The sequence below is a fragment of the Phoenix dactylifera genome, chromosome 6, assembly GCF_051530095.1.
Source record: "Phoenix dactylifera cultivar Ajwa chromosome 6, Ajwa_hap1_PhDact_Kaust_v1.1, whole genome shotgun sequence".
In the NCBI taxonomy this organism is placed as follows: domain Eukaryota; kingdom Viridiplantae; phylum Streptophyta; class Magnoliopsida; order Arecales; family Arecaceae; genus Phoenix; species Phoenix dactylifera.
Window position 1 is genome coordinate 30805195 of NC_143195.1, and position 16131 is coordinate 30821325.

General features: G+C 43.7%; 2 pseudogenes across 2 annotated transcripts; both read left to right on the top strand.

Annotated features, from left to right (window-relative positions):
• The first annotated feature begins 1422 nt into the window (after window positions 1-1422).
• On the top strand, window positions 1423-4317 carry LOC148703213 (putative receptor-like protein kinase At5g24010 pseudogene; annotated as a pseudogene). Its single transcript, XR_015988045.1, has one exon. The product of XR_015988045.1 is annotated as a putative receptor-like protein kinase At5g24010 pseudogene (transcript).
• Window positions 4318-13136: 8819 nt separating this feature from the next.
• On the top strand, window positions 13137-16059 carry LOC148703214 (putative receptor-like protein kinase At5g24010 pseudogene; annotated as a pseudogene). Its single transcript, XR_015988047.1, has one exon. The product of XR_015988047.1 is annotated as a putative receptor-like protein kinase At5g24010 pseudogene (transcript).
• The last annotated feature ends 72 nt before the right edge of the window (window positions 16060-16131 follow it).

Genomic DNA, 16131 nt, shown 5'->3' on the forward strand with positions numbered 1-16131 from the left:
ACTCAAATCTCCGGCAATCAAAGGAGATATGCTCATAGCTCAACCACTTGCTCTCCTTACTAGCTGCGGTTACATTCAATAGCGAAGAGGACAAAATTGTCTGGAGATATCAGATTGTGAAGGTACCTTCTCATCATCGTCCCTTTTTCTATTTACTAACTCTAGAGGAGTGTCATGTAGGTTCGCATCTTCTCTTTGGAACCTCTGTAAACCCCTAAAGATGAAAAGCTTCCCTGGGCTCTGCTACAAGAGAGAGCTCAATACAAGAGACGCCCTTGGCAAGAAGCTTGGAAAGAATAGTGGTGAATGTGTTCTTTGTCAACAAGCAGTTGACTTTGTATCTCTCCTCTCCCTCTCCCTTGTATCTCTCTCCTAAAACTTTTGTAATTTCTCCCGATCTTTGATTTTTAATAAAAGCTGGATGGCTGTTTTTCTAGCCCTCCTTATCATTAAAAAAAAAAAAAACTTTTAAGCAATTTTGAATGGCTCTACAAACTTATTTTGAAACCCAAGAGTAAACTAACCTTCTACTTCATCACTGAGAAAAAAATTATAGCATGTACTACGCGCACCAGTATGCCCGTACATGCCACCAATCACCAAGGCGTATTTATATATGCCAATCACCATCGAATGGAATCCACGGTAATACATCACGGTGATTGGTGGCATGCACAACCGTATAGATAATAATTTTTCATCACAGAATTAAAATATAAAAATTTATTTTAATAAATAATTAACAAGTTGGATATGGTTCCTATTTGTTTTATGATGAATATCATATAATCATTACTTGGATTGTTTGAGTCGTTGCCTTTGTCTGGAGGAGTGTAAATTCTTCATGATTATAGCCGAAGAAAATTCAAACAACCAAGTGTGCCATAAATTTTAAAGCTAAGCCGCTTAGATGTGGCTCTAATATATCATGGTGGATTTTAAAATAAAAATTATTAACAAAAAAAATTGAACCTGTCAAATATACCAAATATCTAAATCAAAACAATTTCCCACCGCTCAGATCGCAAAAGATCTGCTACCCATTTGATGCGGAGCGTAGACCAGCTAGTCAATGTCGAGGTCTGTATAAGACCAAACCGCACCACCAAATTTCCACACCGGATAACATTTTCCTGGCCAGGGTTGAATCTTTCGCGCGAATGAAGGATTCGCCTGCCTTCGCACGAATGTGCCGTTGGATCATCCCCTGGTCGCTTTTTGAGCTATGTGCAGGCGGATGGATGACGGGGTTCGGAGCGCTGTGCAGTTGATGATCCATCGGTGGATTCGCGCGTTCATGCGAAACATGCAGCCCCGTCAAGTCAACCATCGAGAACGTTCCAACACAGGTCAGTGTCTCCGGTCGTCGCTGACAGCTCGCCCTCTTTACTAAGTCTACCGCGTCAAGAGGGGAATCCTCCTCAGATCTTCCTATCCCAATATCCCGGTGCTCGCCCCCTCTTCTTTTCCCTGGTGCCATCTCAATATCTCGGAGCATCAGCTGCACCTCTCCACACGCCATTCCGAGATGGAGCTGCTGCTCGCAATTACTATTTTCTACTTATCCTTCTTCCACTTATCCTCCTCCGCCTTCACCCCTACCAATCCCCACTTCCTCGCCTGCGGCTCCACCTCCATCATTCCCCTCACCACCGACCATCCCGCTCGCAACTTCACTCCCGACTCCGACTTCTTCACCCCCAAGTCCAACTCAATCTCCCTCTCCAACCCCAACTCCTCCCTTCTCTACGCCACCGCCAGGGCCTTCACCGAGCGCTCCACTTACCGATTCAAGCTCGACTCCCAGGGTACACATGTCCTCCGTCTCCACTTCTTCTCCTTCACCGACCAAAACCATGACCTCGCCACTGCCCGTTTTGACGTCTCCGCCCTCGACCGCTTCCTCCTCTTCGGCTTCTCCGTCCCAAACACCCAAACTCCCGTCATCAAGGAGTACCTTCTCTGGGTGGACACCGCCGAGCTCGCCCTCACCTTCATTCCCCATTCTAATTCCAGTGCATCTTCTTTAGCCTTCGTCAACGCGATTGAAGTCTTCCCGGCACCCACCAACCTCATCAGCAACAGCACAGATCCCCAGCCAGTACCTTCCAGCCGGAGTATCAACCAATTAGCCCACCAGCCACTGGAGATAGTCCACAGGATCAACGTGGGAGGCCAAAAGGTGACCCCGGCCAATGACACCCTTTGGAGGACCTGGGTTCCCGACGATGAGTACCTCTTCACAGACAAGGACTTTTCGCTGGATAACAGCACGAGCCCCAAGAACATCAAATACGCGGCGGGCGTAGATCCTGTAATCGCACCGGCGAACGTCTACGACACTGCCCGAACCATGAACATATCGAGCTCCATGGTATTATCCAACCCCAACTTCGACTTCAACATAACCTGGAGCTTCCCTGTAACTTCAAACTACAGTTACTTGATCCGAATGCATTTCTGTGATTTCGTTTCGAAGATCTATACTGACCTCTACTTCGACGTTTATATCGGCGACCAATTTGCGCACCAAGATCTCCATCCAGCTGATAAAGTAGATCAGCCAGCGGAACCTTTCTTTCTGGACTCCACCTTGTACGTTCCAACCTCGCAGCACCTCATCAATGTTAGCATTGGCCGTTCGAGCAAGAGCAGCCCGACGACGGCTAATGCTATCCTGAACGGGCTGGAGATCATGAAGGTGTTCGGCAGCTTCAACGGAAGCTTCAACCCTGACTCAGGCAATAGCCAAACCAAGAAGATTCATGTTGCCATTCTGATTTCAACCATTGTTGGTGGTGTTTTTCTGATTGCTTCAGCGATCGCTGTCTTGGTGCTTGTATGTAAGAGATGTTGCTCGAAGAGTGTGATAAAGCCAGCGGAAACAACGCGGGCACCATACAGGACCGACGGTGCCAATTCTGTTGATCTCTCGAGCCAGTTTACTGAAAGAACAGCACCCAGTGCCTCGCCCCACTTCAAAATGTCTCTTCATATCAGCTTTATTGAGATCAAAGTGGGGACCAACGACTTTGACGACAAGCTCGTGATCGGCACAGGCGGGTTTGGGAAGGTCTATCGGGGAGTTCTCAGCGATGGCACCAGAGTTGCAGTGAAGCGAGGAACGCGACGGTCAGGGCAAGGCTATCCAGAGTTCCAGAGAGAGATCCTTCTCCTGTCCCAAATTCGCCACCGCCATCTTGTCTCACTGATTGGTTACTGCGAGGAACAGTCGGAAATGATCTTGGTCTATGAGTACATGGAGAAGGGGCCTCTCCGGAATTACTTGCATGGCTCCGACTTGCCATGCCTTTCCTGGAAGCAGAGGCTGCAGATATGCATCGACGCCGCCAGGGGCCTCAACTACCTCCATACGGGCTACTCGCATAACATCATACACCGTGATATCAAGTCCACCAACATTCTGCTTGGAGATAACTACTTGGCCAAAGTATCGGACTTCGGGCTCTCGAGGTGGGGGCCTTCTTACGGGGAAACCCATGTTTCCACCAAGGTCAAGGGCACCTTTGGATATCTAGATCCGGAGTACTTCAAGGCCCTGAAACTCACTGATAAGTCTGATGTTTACTCCTTCGGAATGGTGCTCCTTGAGGTGCTGTGCGCGAGGCCAGTGATCGACCAGACACTCTCAAGTGAGCAGGTCAACCTGGCAGAGTGGGCTCTGCAGTGGAAGCAAAGAGGCCAACTGGAGAAGATCATTGACCCGAGGCTTGTGGGGAAGATCAATGTGAATTCTCTGAGCAAGTTTGGCGAGACAGCGGAGAAGTGCCTTGCAGAGTGTGCTGTTGATAGGCCGACCATGGCGGATGTGTTGTGGAACTTGGAGTATGCTCTCCAGCTTCAGGAAACAGAGCTGAAGAGGGAGCCTTACGAGGACAGTGGTAATGTGGAGTCGCAGTTTCCGGTGACAGCAGTCGGATGGGCGCCTTCAACTAGGATATCAATTGATGAAGGTCGTTCGATGGCAGGGATGAGAGAAGTCTGCTCGGACACAACTGCAAGCAAGGTGTTCTCCCAGATAATTGTTGATGAAGGCAGATGAACGGGATTGATTTTGTTGGAAGTTACAACAAATCAAAATGTTTGGTAATGGGTAGTTAATAATTGTGTGGTAATGGATAGTCAATAATTGTGTGGTAATATGTAGTTGTGGTAATGGGCTGCCTAATTATGTGGTAATGACTAGTCGGGTTTTTTTTAGAGTTAAGTGGATTTACGTTTTCATTTTGCATTGTAATGGCTATATAAGGCCGCCTAGTTTTTCATTTTGATAAGTGATTAGAAAGAAATTACAAACTATTGTGTACTTTGAAAAGAGAGTGGTATAGTCCGTAGACTTTTCTTAATATTGGTATCAGAGCCACTTAGATCTATTTTCTCACCTTTTCTTCTCCTCAGGGCCTCCACCACTAATCTTGTCAATCCTCAAGTACCAAAGTTATCAAAAGATAACTATGAGAGTTGGTCAATCAAAATGAGAGCCTTATTTGGTTCTCAAGATTTGTGGAAGCTAATCATTGATGGGTTCACGGAACCCACAACGCTAGTAGAAGCCATGTATAGCACGGAAGAGAAGAAGGCTCTTAGAGAGCAGAGAAAGAAGGATAGCAAGGCTCGTTTCATAATCTATCAAGGGTTGGACGAGTCTACCTTCGAGAGAGTTGCCGAAGCAACGACGAGCAAGGAAGCATGAGATATCCTTGCTACCATCTAAAAAAAGTCGAATGGGTGAAGCGAATTCGCCTCCAAACTCTGAGACGATTTTGAAGGCGCTCAAATAAAAGACAAAGAAACTATTTCTGACTATTATTCACGATTAGTATTAATCGGGAATAATATGAGAAGAAATAGTGAAAAGATAGAAGATGTCCGAGTGATGGAGAAGTTGCTCCGATCCCTCTCATCAAAGTTCAAGCACGTGGTGGCGGCGATTGATAAGTCGATGAATTTGGAGGAGATCTCAATTGAGGAGCTCTTGGGATCTCTCCAAGTTCATGAGCAACGCATGCAAAAGAAAACTATCTCCACAGCTTTGGAACAAATACTAGAGTCAAAGTTGACTTTAAGTGATCGAGGCTCATATGGTAGAGGCCGTAGTCGTGGTAGAGGCAGGGGATGTGGTCTCCAACAACGAACCACTCAAAATCAAGTGGAGACCCAAAGCTTCAAAGGCCGAGGACGAGGCAATCGGGGAAGATTCACACCTGAGCGTGGAAATAACAAGAATGTTCAATGCTACAACTCTCATAAGTTTGGGCACTATGCATCGGATTGCTAGCACAAAACTGAAGAGTAAACCAATCTCACCGAAGCAACAAATAATGAGGGTAACAACTCTACACTTCTTCTTGCTCATGATGATTCAAGTGTTCAGAATGATACTTGGTACCTTGACTCGGGTGCTAGCAACTACATGTGCGGGAAGAAAGAATTTTTCATGGAACTCACAGAAGGAGTTCATGGAAATGTGAGTTTGGGAGATTCTTCAAAACTCCCATTTAAAGGCAAAGGGAAGATTAAAATCTATCAAAAGAATGGTAAGCCCGAGTATATTTCTGATGTTTACTATATTCCTAACATGAAAAGCAATATTATTAGCATCGGTCAACTACACAGAAAGGGATACGTAGTACATATGGAAGACAACCATCTTTGGTTGAAAAATGCAAATGGAAGCCTCATAGCTTGTGTTAAGATGACAAAGAACCGTATGTTCCCCTTACATCTAAATACAGAATTCGAGAAGTATTTCCAAGGACACGTTGAGAATGAGTCATGGAGGTGGCATCTTCGCTTCGGCCATCTAAACTTTGATGGCCTGAAGCTGCTTTCTACAACCGGCATGGTACATGGCCTACCAGCAATCGACCCACCAAATCATGTTTGTGAAGGTTGCATACTTGGCAAGCAACCACGGCTTTCTTTTCCTAGTGGAAAGTCATGGAGAGCAGAGGCACCATTGCAACTTGTTTACACTGACATCTGCGGACCGATTGAGCCTGTCTCTTTGGAAGGTAATAGATATTTCATTACCTTCATTGATGACTTCAGTAGAAAATTGTGGGTGTACCTTCTTAAAGAAAAATCTGCCACTTTCATTACCTTCAAGCACTTCAAAGCTCTAGTTGAAGCGGAGAGTGGTTACATGCTTTTAACCCTCCGATCTGACTGAGGTGGTGAGTACACCTCAAATGTCTTTCAAGAATATTGTAGGGAGCAAGGCATAAAGAGGCAGTTTACTACTGCCTACACACTACAGCAAAACAGCATCGCAGAGAGAAAGAACCAAACCATCCTTGATATGACAAGTACCATGCTCAAAGAAAAGGAACTGCCGAAGCAGTTCTGGGCGGAAGCTGTGGCGTGCTCAACTTATTTGCTCAATAATCGATGCCCGACGAAGATAGTAAAGAACAAGACACCTCAAGAGGCATGGAGTGGTTACAAGCTTAGTGTGGCGCACCTACAAATATTTGGGTGCGTTGCATATGCTCAAGTACCTGATGTCAAAAGGAAGAAACTTGATAATCGCGGTGAAAAATGTATCTTCATTGGATACAGTGAGGAGTCGAAGGCGTATAAGCTCTATAACCCACTAACCAAGAAACTAGTGGTTAGTAGAGATATCGTCTTCAACGAAGGAGAATCATGGAACTGGAGCAATGAAGAAACTGCCAAAGAGCAACTTGTGGTGGATGAACCTGATGAACCCCCATAGGAGGTTCCACCACCAGCTACACCACCATCTCCTCAGCAAGCTACACCCTCTCCTGGAAGAGGCTCTTCATCTTCTGGGGGAGGTACTAGCAACAGATCTGCCATGCATCGAGGTTTCATCAGAATGAGAAGCCTCAGAGAGATTTATGAGCAGATAGAAGATGGTGATGAGTTCAATTTTTTCTGTTTATATGCTGATCACGAGCCTCTCACCTTCCAAGAGGCTGAGAAAGAAGATTGTTGGCGATCGGCAATGGAGGAGGAGATTCACGGCATCCAGAAGAATAACACCTGAGAGTTGACAACACTCCCACAAAATCATAAGGCGATTGGTGTCAAGTGGGTATACAAGATTAAGCGCACAACAAATCGTGGAATTGATCGGTACAAGGCGATGCTTATAGCGAAAGGCTACATACAGAAATATGGCATCGATTAATGAAGAAGTATTTGCCCTAGTTGAGTGGATACGGTAAGATTATTGATTTTACTTGCAGCTCATCAGAGGTGGAAGATATATTACCTTGATGTCAAGTCAGCATTCCTCAATGGCATACTTAAGAAAGAGGTGTATGTGCAACAACCAGAAGGTTTTCTGGTGAAAGGGTAAGAGAACAAAGTTTACCGCATGAAGAAAGCCTTGTATGGCTTAAAGCAAGCATCACGAGTCTGGAACGCACGGATCGATGAATATCTTCATCAAAATGGCTTCACCAGATGTCCCTATGAGCATGCCGTCTACATGAAAAGAAACCATCAAGGTGAATTTCTAATAATTTGCCTTTATGTTGATGACTTGCTATACACAGATAATAGTGCTGAGATGTTTGCAGAGTTCAAAATGTCCATGTTCAATAAATTTGAGATGACGGACAATGGGTTGATGTCCGACTTCCTTAGCATCGAAGTGAAGCAGCAGCAAGATGGGATCTTTATATCCCAAAAGAAGTACATGAAGGAGATCTTGGAGAAATTCAATATGAGTAAACCCAGTAAACACCCCAGTAGCCACAGGAATGAAGCTATCTAGAGAAGGAAATGGAGGTTTCGTGGACTCGACTCTCTTCAAGAGTCTAGTTGGTAGCTTGAGGTATTTGACGATCACAAGGCCAGATATCGTTTATGGAGTCGGATTTGTGAGTCGCTATATGGAGACACCGAAGGAGTCTCATTGGCTAGCTGCGAAGAGGATTCTAAGGTATATTAAAGGCTCACTTAACCTGGGTTTATTCTATGCTTATGGTGAAGCTGCAGAGTTAGTGGGCTATTCAGATAGTGACTGGAGAGGTGACCAAGATGGGAGGAAAAGCACCACATGCTATGTTTTCTATCTTGAGTCAACTACATTTTCATGGACCTTAAAGAAGCAAGGAGTTGTATCCTTATCTTCATGTGAAGCAGAATATGTGGCGGCTGCATCTACAGTTTGTAAAGCAATTTGGTTGAGGAATATATTAAAAGAGCCGGATCATCCACAAGAAGAACCAACTATGATATTGGTAGATAACAAATCAGCTATGCAACTTGCAAAGAACCCAGTACATCATGGGAGGAGCAAACACATAGATACACGGTTTCATTTTCTCAGAGACCATGTAAAGCAGAAAACCATGGAGCTAGAGTATTGTCATACCATGGAGCAAGTAGCAGATATTTTAACTAAGCCGTTGCCGATTGAATCCTTTAGAAGGCTAACAAAAATGCTCAGGTTGAGAACGTTTTGATTTGAGGGGACATGTTGAAAGTTGCAACAAATCAAAATGTTTGGTAATGGGTAGTCAATGTGTGGTAATGGTTAGTCAATAATTGTGTGGTAATGGGCTGCCTAATTATGTGGTAATGGGTAGTCAATGTGTGGTAATGAGTAGTCAAAAATTGTGTGGTAATGGATAGTCAATAATTGTGTGGTAATGGGCTACCTAATTATGTGGTAATTGGTAGTCAATGTGTAGTAATGGATAGTCAATAATTGTGTGATAATGGGCTGCTTAATTATGTGGTAATGGGTAGTCAGTTTTTTTTATAGAGTTAAGTGGATTTACGTTTTCATTTTGCATTATAATGCCTATATAGGACTGCCTAGTTTTTCATTTTGATAAGTGATTAGAAAGAAATTACAAACTATTGTGTGCTTTGAAAAGAGAGTGGTATAGTCCGTAGACTTTTCTTAACAGATTTTTAAGGGCAATTTATTAGTTATATCATTATAATGTAGAAGAATATCAGTGAAATTCTATGATTGTACGACAATAAGGATGTAGTGCATCCCTCGTATTTCCTATCAAGTATCTCCTAATGATTTCAGAACTCGGCTGTGCAAGTTTAGTTGGTCGGCCATAATTACTCATCCAAATAAAATTGCTGACGAAATTGAGAATGGCAGTTGCGGTTAATTACCTGCATTGGAATATGAGTGCCTTCTCCTGGCATTAATAATTTAATAAACTTCAGAAGTTCAATCTTTATAGTTCCCTTACAACTCTTTAAGGTGCTTTTGCAACATAAAGAATAAGGTGATGTTACAAAGATTGGATCAGCCATGAGGACGATGGTGATACCTGCGACGAGTTCTCTATTTTGTTTCCGGCTTATTAGTTGCGGCATGGTTTTTGGGATTTCTGGTTTGTCATCCAGGGTTAGGTTGTTTTTTGCAAGGAACTGCCATTCGATTGTCCACTGCATAGTTTATAAAGCACTCCAAACTTTATCATTCATCTATCTACCCAGGTCTCAATGCAGGCAGATGAAGATTAACCGTGAACTCGTGCAAAGGATGGCAAATCTTTCTTTCACACGAAAGATACAAACATGACCCAGAAGTCATGGCTGCCTGCCTATAAATTTGAGAGTCTGAGCAGCCTTCAGCCAAGCGTCAGGAAGTTCTGTTCTGTTTTATCTTGTTTTACTTATAGTAAAATAAAAGGGCCGTCCAGCAGATGGTTGGTTCGTCTACTGTTCTACACTGCAGCAAAAAATTCTTCGATCATGTTTGGTCTAAATCACATTCCTTATAGTTTGGCTGAAATTTAGCCTAGTCTTTCGTTTCATTTAATCTGTCTTAAAAGGAAAAAACACGGCAGTAAACAGATTCACAGAATCAGAAGGTTCCACCAACTAGAAAGAAAATTTAACGCAGCGCCATAAATGGGAAAACTTAAGCACGGTGCTTGCCGTCAAAGTGAACATCATTTGGTGGTCATGTACGTCTCAATTCCACCTACCTTAAACCTGCATAATATAAAGTTCCGTCTCCTATCTTTGATATTCTGCTATCTGCTCACATGTCCAACAAATTAATATACGCCTTTTTTTTTTATAACAAGGATGGAGAAAAAGAGCCTGGCCAAAATAGGGTGAGGGCGAGATCCAAAGCTAGGTCATTCATATCAATTTCCAGTGACTTTAACAATTGAGTTAGTGGGCACCATCAATTTAGAACTCAATATTCAGCCAGGTAATTTTACTCCTTTAGGTCCTCATCTTTTTCCTGCATTGAGCCATGCTAGAGCAGATTAGGATAATGGCAAATGAGTGAACGACTGGCATTAAAACTGAAGGATGCAAGTCATGGTGGTGACTGGCATCATGCTCATTTATCCCAGCAGACCTTTATATCAATACACCTTCTGTACCATGTACCGGTACCGAACTAGTACGGTAGACTCCATACCGTCCGATTTGGTGTAGTATTGTATACCTTGTTTTTTACTTAAAATTTAATTTTTCGTTTAGGCTTACTATTGTCCAACCACCCGCAATACATATTGCAAAAGAATAATATAAAATTTTAAGTTATAATATATAAAATTAAAATAATTAGATTTTTTTAAGAACTTTTTGTACTTTTATCTATATTTATGCACTCTCATAGATATTGTAAATATATATTCCCTTATCTATCTATAGTCGAATATGTTCTCCGTTTATTTGTAATAAAATTTTATTTCTTATTTATTTTTAAACAATGATAGTGAGGGAATAACAAAGAGAGAGATTTTTTTTAGTAGGATCTAAAAATATTTTATTATATCTTCTCTGTTTGTCTACAGTTGGTATTTTTGATTCTTTTTATTTAATTTTATCCCAATTTTTTTGGTATGATCATTTTCTTATGTCTTTGTAATGGGCTCTCTTAAATTTTTCCTTATTTTATTGAAAGCCAAGATTTATTTTTTTTAATTTATTGCTAGAATGTAATTAGTAAAACTTATTATTTGCCTAACACAAAGATTTTTCGGAAATTCAGAACTTGTATTTTTAATACAGTGAAGAAAAATAATATTTTATTTTTTCAAGAATATCATCACCAAATAATATGTATTTTATTATTATTATTATAGTCTTCCTTTTCTTTCTTATAAGTACTATGACTCTATGAGGGCTTGCTATAGCATTTATTATTGTATTTCTGAAAAATCAGATCAAAAGATGATTTGATTAATAATAACTATTATTTCTATTCTAATAAAAATAATATTTCTAAACTATTTGGCAATAACTGATGTTGACATTACGAAATTTTTTTGGACAAAAGATAAAGATAAAAAAGAAGACCGAAGTTATCAATTTGCCACTCTAATCTAAGAAACCGCAATTATTTTTTGAAACAAAGTCAAAATATATTCTGATAGAAAAAATATTAGGCATCTCACCTCGAATTAAACCGACCTTCTTGGTCTTGGTATTAGTCGAGGTGGACAATTTTGGTAACAATCAAAAAGTACTATATTCGTGGTAATAATGACCGGCAGTTATGGCAATACTACAGTCAATGCACGATCAACATAATTATTGCTGCGTGCAGCTTACACAAGACGGTTTCTATATTATAAATGTGCAACTAACTGTTATGTTGCAATTAAAGCACGTTGTACCAAAATCAAATAACATATTAGTACACTCCCCTATATAAAGAGGTGGCTCTTCAGGTAAGCTCATTCGAAACTCTACTCTACAAGATTTCTTCTTTTTATATGGTTGCCGTATCATCAAAGGGTTCCACACCAAAAAATTTTGGCAAGTGGACTCCTCGTAAATTATCTTGGAAGGCAACCAATTCTTTCTCACATCAGTTATCTCATTCGATTCGATTTTCTTGGTCTCAGAGTAAGCTGAGTGGTATTCCAACTTCCGCTCAGAATTTAGCGGCAATATGTTTGACCAGAGAGTGTCTATGCATCCGCCGATACTTTCAGAAGTGGCTGTGGAAATAATTTTTTTTTTTTTTGTGGTTAATGAAGACTAAGAATTCTTAAATGCTGGGAGCAACTTTTACAGTGCACTCGACAAGGTCGTTGCCTAAGCTTGTCCGAAGTGGTGTAAAACTACTTCTTTTGACCCCAATCCTATGTCCAGTGACGGGAGATAGAGCCCAATATTAACATCACCAGCTCTCAGAATTCCCTCACTAGGATTATACAGCCACAGCCTGCGAACAGCCGTTGGCGTGCCTGGTTGGCACCCCTCCACCACCCCACCTCCCCCTCAAAGGAGAGGTTACTGGTCAATCCTAAATAGTGGTATAATTCCACTATCTTTATACAATACTACTTATTTTTTCAGAAAAGAAACTCCCAAGAAAGACAGGCTACTTAGCTTGCACACATCCGAGTGTGGTCTGGGCCACAATCTCGTCATCATGTGGATATCTCTAAGCATTAGGTGGCCATCGCCCCGCTGATTCTCATCCTGAATCCGCTCGCACTGCAGTGGAGTCTTTTTTGAGGATAGAGTTTTTTCAATGACACTGGAGAAGGTTTCACCAAAAAATGACATTGAAGGAGAAACCTGACCTCCATAGAGCATAAAGAGGATACGTAGCGGTGGCTGGCATCTTTCTCCATGTCCTCTTCTCCCCAAGCAAACTGCTTAGCACGTTAATTATGTTCTTTCCCATTATAGCAACATATAATATCTATTCTCTAACAAAAACAAAACAAAAAAAATGTCCCATCTATGTGTTACAAAGATTGATAATATTTTGAAGAAAGGCCAGTATGATAAGATTATGGGTTATCAAAACCTGCATCAATCCAAACTCAATTTCAACCTTATGCCTGAGTTGATATTTATAAGACCAAACCGCACCACCAAATTTCCACACCGGATAACATTTTTCTGGCCAGGGTTGAATCTTTCGCGCGAATGAAGGATTCACCTGCCTTCGCGCGAATCTGCCGTTGGATCATCCCCTGGTCGGTTTGAGCTATGTGCAGGCGGATGGATGACGGAGTTCGGAGCGCCGTGCAGTTGATGATCCAACTGTGGATTCGCGCGTTCATGCGAAACATGCAGCCCCGTCACATCAAACATTGAGAACGTCCCAACACAGGTCAATGTCTCCGGTCGTCGCTGACAGCTCGCCCTCTTGACTAAGTCTACCCCGTCAAGAGGGGAATCCCCCTCTTCTTTTCCCTGGTGCTATCTCAATGTCCCGGAGCATCAGCTGCACCTCTCCACACGCCATTCGGAGATGGAGCTGCTGCTCGCAATTACTATTTTCTACTTATCCTCCTTCCACTTATCCTCCTCCGTCTTCACCCCTACCAATCCCTACTTCCTCGCCTGCGGCTCGACCTCCATGATTCCCCTCACCACCGACAATCCCGCTCGCAACTTCATTCCTGACTCCGACTTCTTCACCCCCAAGTCCAACTCAATCCCCCTCTCCAACCCCAACTCCTCCCTTCTCTACGCCACCGCCAGGGCCTTCACCGAGCGCTCCACTTACCGATTCAAGCTCGACTCCCAGGGTACACATGTCCTCCGTCTCCACTTCTTCTCCTTCGCCGACCAAAACCATGACCTCGCCACTGCTCGTTTTGACGTCGCCGCCCTCGACCGCTTCCTCCTCCTCGGCTTCTCCGTCCCATACACCCATACTCCCGTCATCAAGGAGTACCTTCTCTGGGTGGACACCGCCGAGCTCGCCATCACCTTCATTCCCCATTCTAATTCCAGTGCATCTTCTTTAGCCTTCGTCAACGCGATTGAAGTTTTCCCGGCACCCACCAACCTCATCAGCAACAGCACAGATCCCGACCCAGTACCTTCCAGCCGGAGTATCAACCAATTAGCCCACCAGGCACTGGAGATAGTCCACAGGATCAACGTGGGAGGCCAAAAGGTGACCCCGGCCAATGACACCCTTTGGAGGACCTGGGTTCCCGACGACGAGTACCTCTTCACAGACAAGGACTTTTCGCTGGAGAACAGCACGAGCCCCCAGAACATCAAATACGCGGCGGTCGTAGATCCTGTAATCGCACCGGCGAACGTCTACGACACTGCCCGAACCATGAACATAACGAACTCCAACCCCAACTTCAACATAACCTGGAGCTTCCCTGTAACTCCAAGCTACAGTTACTTGATCCGAATGCATTTCTGTGATTTCGTTTCGAAGATCTATACTGACCTCTACTTCGACGTTTATATCGGCGACCAATTTGCATACCAAGATCTCCATCCAGCTGATAGAGTAGGTCAGCCTGCGGAAGCTTTCTTTCTGGACTTCACCTTGGACGTTCCAACCTCGCGGCAGCTCATCAATGTTAGCATTGGCCGTTCGAGCAAGAGCAGCCCGACGATGGCTAATGCTATCCTGAACGGGCTGGAGATCATGAAGGTGAACCCCGGCAGCCTCGACCGAAGCATCAACCCTGACTCAGGCAATAGCCAAACCAAGAAGATTCATGTTGCCATTCTGATTTCAACCATTGTTGGTGGTGTTTTTCTGATTGCTTCAGCGATCGCTGTCTTGGTGCTTGTATGTAAGAGATGTTGCTCGAAGAGTGTGACAAAGCCAGCGGAAACCCCATTTTTGCGGGCACCATACAGGACCGACGGTGCCAATTTTGTTGAGCTCTCGAGCCAGTTTACTGCAAGAACAGCACCCAGTGCCTCGCCCCACTTCAAAATGTCTCTTCATATAAGCTTTATTGAGATCAAAGTGGGGACCAACGACTTTGACGACAAGCTCGTGATCGGCACAGGCGGGTTTGGGAAGGTCTATCGGGGAGTTCTCAGCGATGGCACCAGAGTTGCAGTGAAGCGAGGAACGCGTCTGTCAGGGCAAGGCTATCCAGAGTTCCAGAGAGAGATCCTTCTCCTGTCACAAATTCGCCAACGCCATCTTGTCTCACTGATTGGTTACTGCGAGGAGCAGTCGGAAATGATCTTGGTCTATGAGTACATGGAGAAGGGGCCTCTCCGGAATTACTTGCATGGCTCCGACTTGCCATGCCTTTCCTGGAAGCAGAGGCTGCAGATATGCATCGACGCCGCCAGGGGCCTCAACTACCTCCATACGGGCTACTCGCATAACATCATACACCGTGATATCAAGTCCACCAACATTCTGCTCGGAGACAAGTACTTGGCCAAAGTATCGGACTTCGGGCTCTCGAGGTGGGGGCCTTCTTACGGGGAAACCCATGTTTCCACCAAGGTCAAGGGCACCTTTGGATATCTAGATCCGGAGTACTTCAAGGCCCTGAAACTCACTGATAAGTCTGATGTTTACTCCTTCGGAATGGTGCTCCTTGAGGTGCTGTGCGCGAGGCCAGTGATCGACCAGACACTCTCAAGTGAGCAGATCAACCTGGCAGAGTGGGCACTGCAGTGGAAGCAAAGAGGCCAGCTGGAGAAGATCATTGACCCGAGGCTTGTGGGGAAGATCAATGTGAATTCTCTGAGCAAGTTTGGCGAGACAGCGGAGAAGTGCCTTGCAGAGTATGCTGTTGATAGGCCGACCATGGCGGATGTGCTGTGGAACTTGGAGTATGCTCTCCAGCTTCAGGAAACAGAGCTGAAGAGGGAGCCTTACGAGGACAGTGGTAATGTGGAGTCGCAGTTTCCGGTGGCAGCAGTCGGATGGGCGCCTTCAACTAGGATATCAATTGATGAAGGTCGTTCGATGGCAGGGATGAGAGAAGTCTGCTCGGACACAACTGCAAGCAAGGTGTTCTCCCAGATAATTGTTGATGAAGGCAGATGAACGGGATTGATTTTGTTGGAAGTTACAACAAATCAAAATGTGTGGTAATGGGTAGTCAATAATTGTGTGGTAATAGGCTGGCTAATTATGTGGTAATGGGTAGTCAATGTGTGGTAATGAGTAGTTGTGGTAATGGGCTGCCTAATTATGTGGTAATGAGTAGTCGGGTTTTTTTTAGAGTTAAGTAGATTTACGTTTTCATTTTGCATTGTAATGCCTATATAAGGCCGCCTAGTTTTTCATTTTGATAAGTGATTAGAAAGAAATTACAAACTATTGTGTACTTTGAAAAGAGAGTGGTATAGTCAGTAGACTTTTCTTAATATTGGTATCAGAGCCACTTAGATCTATTTTCTCACCTTTTCTTCTCCTCATGGCCTCCACCACTAATCCTG